Here is an 8789-nt window from a genome sequence, read left to right as displayed (position 1 = left end):
GTTTCTCAAATATGCAGAGTTTATAAGAACAAAATAGAACAGAGAAGTTGTAATTATAACTAACTTAAGCTTAATACCCAAATCAATCGAAGAGCTTTGGCCTCTAAAATATCTCATTCTCTATATCTCTCTCTCTCTCATTCAACTTTCAACAAAACGTGTTCCCATTGAAGAAATGGCACACTTTTTCAGATTCCATTTAAAAGGTCTGAACTGTCAGACCTACCTTTTTGACAGAATTGACACAGTGAATGATATTGCTATTGCGAAATTTTCGGGAAGGGAGTTCAAAAAGCAAAAAGACTGGGTCATAGACTTTCATGCATTTGAGAACATGAACATTCTAAGAAAATTTTCATTAGCTTCGTAGATGCTGAAAGGGAATAGTACAATTGGGTCCACACAGTTTTCTTTCTTTTAGAGCTAAAGGCCTCAACAGTCAGCAGTCACATGGTGCCTCCTCATTTTTCTGTGCATGATCATAGTAACATTCCAAGAAAATTCATAAAGTTGTGCATGATAACGGTCAATTTCTCTTAAAAATTCGTAAAGGAAAACTAGTAACGATAACTTTCTTCGCCTTTACACTTTCTAGCACAGAGAGAGAGAGATAGAGAGAGAGAGAGAGAGAGGGAGCACCTTGATATTTGTTCAATAGCCATCATAAGTTCTGCAGAACTTGTTTCTACGTCTCCAAAAATCATCTCATCTAGAATAGCGTGTATCTGCCCAGTGGACTGTGGAAATTCATTTAGCACATATTTGTTTTTGGGAAATATAAGAGTAACAAACAAAAGCAATGGCATGAATATATAATCAATTTGCTGATTCAGTCAGGACCCTCTTCAGTTTTCAGTTTGGCACAATATTTGTGAGTAGCAAATTCTTTAAATCTAATGATTTAAATTATAATAAGTAAACATTGGACCCTTCAAAGACAACTTCTAGCTAGTGATATAGAAAGCCCACCATATTTTCTGGCATGATGGAGATTGAGCATCTCAGTGTAACATACTAACGTTAGTATTTCAGGCTAGAGGTTCAACTAATTAAGAACTGTAAGAATTCATCAAATTGGTAGAGTCAATTTTATTATAAGCAAACATTAATCATGGCAAACAAGACAAAATGTTAGTGGAGTCCAATTATTCATTCCAAGACTACGGTAGGTTTCACTAGCTCATGATGCAATCTGAAATGACACCTCCCTCTTTCCTTATAAGGACAGGGGTGACGCCACCTTATGGGCAGGGTGGACTTACCTGAAGAAAAAAAAAACATTATACATAATAATTCAAAATTTTATATTTATCTACCTTGAAATTTTTTTTTGAGAACACCTTGAATTTTTATTTATATAATTTAAAATTTTATTAATTATATTATTTATAACGTTACTGGTTCGACCATCAATCAGATCCTAATCTGACCAAAAAACTAGTAACCAGTCATTTTTTTGGTTCTTTCGCCGTACAGGTTTATAAAACCACGGAAAAAACCCAAAAAAAAAAAAATGAACGAAAATCTGGAAAAGAAATTATGATAAAACGACTAACAAGGCCCAAACCAAATGTCAATAGAAAAACTCAGTACAAGATCAATCTCATCTCAGACTAAGACTATCACCACTCCAACACCAACATGATTACCTTTTTAATTCAAAAAATATTTTAAAAAAATCCTCAGTGCCTTGCGGATTCACAAGTCATTAAAAAATTTAAACTAAAACTAAATCAAACCTAAAGGCTAAAAGGAAATAAGAAACTCACTTACTCTCCCCAGCTATCGCCGTCTATCCCTGTTCAGCAACACTAACAACAACCATAATTGAACTTCACAAGCTTTATGCTATAAAACTTTATGTATTTGTATGTTTTTTTTATTGTTGTTGTTGTTTTTGTCAATATATAAAATTTGTTTAATTAAATTGTGTAATTTAGTTTGTTGAGGAACACCCTAAAAAAATTCCTAAAACAACCACAGATAAGGATTAGGTAATACGTGAAGTTTCACGTTTAAGACCCAATAGATACCGTATATATAGTATGGCACAGTACTCGTACACGAGACGACTATATCCCGCACAAGATACAGAAGCATATAGCTCGTCTAGGATTTAGAGTTTTGCCCAAGATAAGTCTTTTTATGAAGTAAGAAAAAAGAAAAAGAAAAAGTAATGAGAGTTTATTAAAAAAAAATACTATGCCAAAAATAGACTCGGCGTCTAAGAAATATGAACGTATCAAAATTCAAATTAAAAAAGTGAAAAGAAAAAAGAAAAAGGTAACAGCGAGGATCACGTTTCAACTTTCCTGTAGCAATTCAGAATTACATACAAAAATGTCTCTTTAGTTATGCTTTTCATTCATTCCGCCTTTCTTTGCCCTCTTTGCCTTTCTTTCTTCTAGCACTGTATACGTGTAACAGACAGTATGGGTATAAGCGGTATCTGGGCTTGCTATGGTTTTCTTCTTTACCTGCTTGCTCTTTTCTTTACACCTTTTCTCACCATAGGGACGGCCTTACCTTGCTGTTCTTTGAGTCTAAATTCTTCTACTTCATGGACATGGAACACCAGTTTTTCTGCTCCCAATAATACTGTGAAGTTCGATGATGGATCAATTGTGAGAAGCATAATTTTTAGTGAAAATGCAACATTATCCAAGTACAATATTGGATATGCTTGTGGTTGTGGCTTCTTCTATAATCTACCGTGCAACAATTTTCTCTTTGCCACTTTCTTTCTTTATTATGACTATGACGGAGACGACAGCGGGATTGTTGCCACATATTGGGGTCCACATGTAGTATGGTCTGCTAACCCAAATAATCCGGTCAGCGCTAATGCGAAGTTGCAGTTCACGTCCAAAGGAGGTTTGGTGTTACAAGATGCTAATGGAACTGAGGTGTGGTCCGCAAACATCAACAACAGCAAAAATGTGGCTAGCCGCCTAATCTTAACTGACACGTGCAACCTCATGCTCTTGGGTAAAAATAATTACAGAATTTGGCAGTCTTACGATCACCCAACCGACACGCTGGTTGTTGGGCAAACCTTGGAGGCAGGGAAGAACCTCACTAGTAGTAAAGGAGGCTTGTTTACGCTCTTTCTCACAAGTGAAGGGTTTTTTGCTTATATCAATTCTAATCCTCCTCAACTCTATTTTTCTTATAATATGTCAGATTATATCGATTTCAATATCACATATGTTAAATTTCAAAATGGAAGCTTAGTTTTGTATTCAAAAAAGAACCGAGGTGGAGTATTAGACTCATCATCTGCTCGTTTAGCATCAGTAGCTCAGTACACGAGATTTGATGCTGACGAACACTTGAGAATGTATGCTTTCTTTCCGAAACCCTTGGATGACATTCTTCTTGCAAGACGACTTTATAGCTGTGACTTCCTACAGCTTGCGGCAATTATGGGGTTTGTGAAAACAAAGGCGAGAGCTGTAACCAGTGTACTTGTCTTCCAGGCAACAATAAAAATGGAACAAACTATTTTAAAGCAGTCAATGAAACGGAGCCTGACCAAGGATGCACCCCGGTTACTAACTTGTCCTGTGAAGGTGAAGCTCTGGATCGTCATACTTTTTTGGAGGTGAAGAACATCGCATACTTCCGCTTTAGCGCACAAGATCCACATTATATAAAACCAGACAATCGAAGTATAAAATTAGAGAAATGTAAAGAGGAATGCCTAAAAAGAAATTGTTCGTGCAAAGCTGCCATTTATTATTATAATAATAAATTAAACTCATCAACCGGGGATTGCTATTTGGAATCCCAAATCTTTTCAATGATGACCCCCATTCCAGAAGAACTCCAATATGCTAGCTGGAGCTTTAAAATATTCATTAAGGTGCAAGATGTTAAGGAGAAAAGTGTTCAACGGCAAAAACGTGGGCTTAAAATAATTGTGGTATTCACATTTGGTTTGTTTCTTTTGATTGGAAGCTTTGTTTTCCTAATTTGGAAGAAGAGAAGTGTTGATGAAGGCGATGAGTATTATTTGGATCATATACCAAGAATGTCCACAAGATATTCTTACGATGATTTGCAATCCAATACAGCAAATTTCAATAAGGAGCTTGGTGCCGATGGATTTGGCACGATTTTTGAAGGGACTCTAATTGATGGCACTAAAATTGCAGTGAAGCATCTAGATGGTTTAAATCAAATCAAGAGATCATTTTTAGCTGAAGTTGAGACAATTGGCAGCATTCATCATTTTAACTTGGTGAGATTGATAGGATTTTGTGCTGAAAAATCTCATAGGATTCTTTTCTATGAGTACATGTCTAATAGGTCTTTAGACAAATGGATTTTTGACAAAAATCCTGAGATTTTTCTTGATTGACAACATAGAAAGAAGATCATCCTTGACATAGCAAGGGGTCTAACTTATTTACATGAGGATTGTAGGCAGAAGATTGTTCACTTGGACATAAAACCCCAACATATTCTTTTAGATGAGAATTTCAATGCAAAAGTCTCAGATTTTGGGTTGTCTAAACTAGTTGAGCGTGACCAGAGTCAAGTTGTAACAGTCATGAGAGGGACTCCTGGCTATATGGCTCCAGAATGGTTGAGCTCAGTAATTACAGAAAAATTAGATGTGTATAGCTTTGGAGTAGTGCTCTTAGAGATATTATGTGGAAGAAGAAATCTTGATCGATCTTAGCCAGAGGAAACAATGCATCTACTTCATCTATTCAAAATTTTTTTTTTTGAGGAGGATCAATTGTTGGATTTGGTTGATAAGTACAATGAAGATATGCAATTACATGGAATAGAAGTTGTGAATATAATGAGAGTTGCAGCATGGTGTTTGCAAATTGATTTCAAGAAAATGCTTTCTATGTCCACCGAGGTTAAGGTTTTGGAGGGTGTTGCGAATGTTGAATATGACCTAGGTTATTTCTTCTCGAATCCACTTTTACCAAGCACGAGTGCTGGAGTTGATAACCAACTACTGCATGTAGGTGATAGTGATACGACTCAACTATTGCCTTCAATTCTCTCAGGACCACAGTGACTTTTCACTGTACCATCTTCGTTGCTTGACTGTTGAGGTAATTTTCTTTGTTTTAATGAAATTTCTATTCCAATGACTATTATTAATTAGCAATTTGAAATTTGATGGGAGGTTTCAATTGGAGTCATTCATGTTGTAATTTATTGGTAATGCCAGTGTAGTTGATACCGTATCGGTACATATATCGGTATCGAAATGCCAATGTTTTGTACCGGTTTAAATATCGGTCGTACTGGCCATACCGGCCAATTTCGGGCAATACAGGACGTACCGGCCAGTACAAAAAAAAAGATTTTTTTTTTTATTTTTTTAGTTTTGTAATTTTTGAATTTTTGTAAGGATAAAATGGTAACTTATTTGCATTAACTTATTAGTATTATTTGTTTTCTTAGTATGCAATGAACAATTAAGCTTTATACTTTTTATATTATGTGTTTTTTTTTAATTGATGCTAAAGTCTAAAATCATGAATAATTTGTTCTGAATTGAGGTAATATTTTATGGTAAAATTTTATATTTATTATAATACACACACACACACACACACACATATATATATATATATATATATATTTATAAATATAAAAAATAACGGTAAACCTGAAACGGTACACTGGTATTGATCGGTACTGAAATATATTGTTCCACTGGTCAAACCGGTACAGCCTCCGGTACAAGATTGACTCACTTGGGCAATACCAAGACTTCTCTATTAGTAATACTAGCATTTAACCCGCACAATACACGAGATCATGTTATGTATTAATGAACTTTACATTCAACGCAAACTTAGTTCTCATATTTCCACTGCAGGCATTCAAACCTAAATAATGTAGTAAATTTAAACATATAGTATCCAGTTTTTTAACATTAGTCTCTTCAAATCACTTCATTTTTGTACTTCTCTTCTCTAAGAGGCCACTTGCAGGAATATATGAAATGAGCAACCACCATTTTTTTTTTTTTACTTTCATTGAGTTGAAAAGAGATTAAACGAAGGGAATTCTTTTGCTCCTATATTTTGCATATAACAATGTAATATCTACAAAACCATCCAATATTTCCTGTCAAAGAATATTTACGCTTTTATGAGCTACCACACCTAAGAGAAAACAGTGTAATCTTTAAAAAAAGAATGTGACTATAAGCAAATAAAAATTTACTTACTTTGAGCATCATGTCAAGCTTCTGTGGTGCAAGAAGATATACATAAAAATCTGAACTAGGCGTAATTGTCATCACCTAACAGACATCATAACTTAGTCAAAGATAGGGGAAAAACAACTTAAACTTCAATGAAGCATCAAAGCTGCATCTAAAATGTTTTACCTCAACAATTTTTCCATTCATCTGAATCTTGCAAAATTTGTTATATTTTCCATAAAGCCTTCTTCTCAGGATCAAGAGATTCTTACCTCAAATTTTTCCTGTATGCAATTGCTGTGGAAGAAGACAAACATACGTAAATGGATTGAAATATTAAAGCATAGTTACTCGCTCTCCATTAGGCTTTTAAATATCTTATTAAAGGATTACCATAGAGGATCATTATGGAATTTGAAATAGTAACTATATAATACATACACATTTGCTTACTCTAGTCATGTGTTCCCCCAATATAAGCTTCACAAAACTTTCCCTAATCATTTGAAGCTCCGCTACCCTTTTCTCATAGACTTAGCAAACTTGAACTACTACTTTGGGAAGAATAAGAATTAAAATTGCCCAAAAAAAAAAAAAATCTAAAAAGGTTTTAGATAATTAAATACTTGTTGATAAAATTTTTGAACTAAAACTCTACATTATAGAACTCGGGTTTGTTGATGTTCAAACCATCACACATGTTTTTGTTTGAAAAAGAAAAAAAAAAAGTGGTTCACTTGTCACCAAGTATATATATCAAACAGAGAGAGGAAATTCTGAAAATATGCAAGAGAATCAAATGTTGCATGCTAAGAGCTAGGAAAAAGATCTAAAATATACAATTTTAAGTTAGTAGACGGTCAATCGTACCACTTCCCTCATTCCAAATGCACCATATTAAACACAATGGGACTGTACGTAACCCATTGTGAATATAATGGGAGTTGCAGCATGGTGTTTGCAAAATAATTTCACAAAAAGACCTTCTATGTCCACCATAAATAAGGTTTTGGAGGGTGTTACGAATGTTGAATATGACCTAGGTTATTTCTTCTTGTAGCCACTTTTACCAAGCACGAGTGCTAGAATTGCTAACCAAGAACTGCATGTAGGTGATAGTGATACTGCTCAACTATTGCCTTTAATTCTCTCAGGACCACGATGAATTTTTACTATATTATCTTCATTGCTTGACTACTGAGGTAATTTTATTTGTTTTAATAAAATTTCTCTTCCAATGACTATTAGTAATTAGTAGTTTGAAATTTGATGGGATGTTTCAACTGGAGCCATTCATGTTGTCATTTATTGGCAATACCATGGCTTCTCTATTAGTTTTATATGTTTCTTTATTTAACATATACGTCGCTATCCTATAGAAGTGTTTATTCGGTAGGTGACACTCAATTCAAGTTTGAGTGGTTGACTATTTGTTGTTTTGTGTTTCTTCATAAGAATTCACACATAATATATGCATAAGTTGCAGTCTTGCGCATATTTTACAGTTCTAAACTCTTTTGGTTTAAACCTATCATATGAGAATGGTTGGAACTAAGTAATGGTCAAGTCTGTATATTGAAGTTCTTATTATTAAACTATTATATTTAAACGATTATAATTATCATTTTCCTATCCGTTTAAACTATACTTTTGAATAAGTGATAGTAATTTATAATGATGTTTTAACGGTGATCCTAAGTTTTATTGGGGATAAAAATCAGGAGGTTTTTGTCTCTAGTGATAGGCCAAAAATGGATTGACCCCTTTGGCAAATTAATTAATTGATTATCCAAGTTAATTGATTAAGTCAATTTAATATGCAATAGCGTGATAGCACAAACAAATCACCAAATAACTAAATGCAATAGAAAATAAATTTGACACGAGTGATTTGTATTATAGCGGCAATCTCTCCGTTCAATACACGAATCCCAGTATGTGACTAACACACCAACTTGAGGAAGATTGTTGGTTGCAAAGTTCTTCAGTTCATCAACAATGAAGATCAGGAAACTCCTTGGTCACAAAACCCTTGGCGTAAAGATGCAGTAGCCTCTACAAAGAAAATGATGAACTAGAACAAATTTTGTCTCCGGTCACAATATGCATTTATTCAACACCTTGCATCACCTCGTGACGGCTCTTAAAATAATATTTATGTATGTCTAGGGTTGTGAGAAAAGAAACTTTACACAAATACTCAAGGATATGCGTGTAATCAGATCTGCAAAACTTGATTTCGTAATTCTCGACATATACAACTTGTGTCGAGCATCTGTCGAGCTTCAGCAGTAATTCTCGATCGATAGAAAGTATTATGTTGAGACTTCTGTCAAGCTTTAATAAGCAACACATTTTTCACTTGTTTCTTGGAAAAATTTGCATGGCTTCAATACTAAACTTGAACAAATGTTTCTTGAAGTACCAAACCCATCCTAGATCTATCTAATTACAAGTAAAATGCATTTTGTCAAAGAATTAGCCAATTACATAAATATGTCCTTAACATCCAGAAGTAGTTGGCAGCCAAATATATATATATATATGTGTGTGTGTGTGTGTGTGTGTGTGTGTGTGTGTGTGTGTGTGTGTGTGTGTACGTGTG

The 8789-nt window shown here is 34.2% G+C and overlaps 1 pseudogene; it reads left to right on the top strand.

Moving 5' to 3' along the window:
* Window positions 1-2432: 2432 nt before the first annotated feature.
* On the top strand, window positions 2433-5041 carry LOC142624207 (G-type lectin S-receptor-like serine/threonine-protein kinase SD2-5; annotated as a pseudogene).
* The last annotated feature ends 3748 nt before the right edge of the window (window positions 5042-8789 follow it).

Source organism: Castanea sativa, chromosome 1 (genome assembly GCF_040712315.1).
Source record: "Castanea sativa cultivar Marrone di Chiusa Pesio chromosome 1, ASM4071231v1".
In the NCBI taxonomy this organism is placed as follows: Eukaryota; Viridiplantae; Streptophyta; class Magnoliopsida; order Fagales; family Fagaceae; genus Castanea; species Castanea sativa.
The sequence above is the reverse complement of the archived record's forward strand: the minus strand, read 5'-3'. Positions and strand labels throughout refer to the sequence as shown.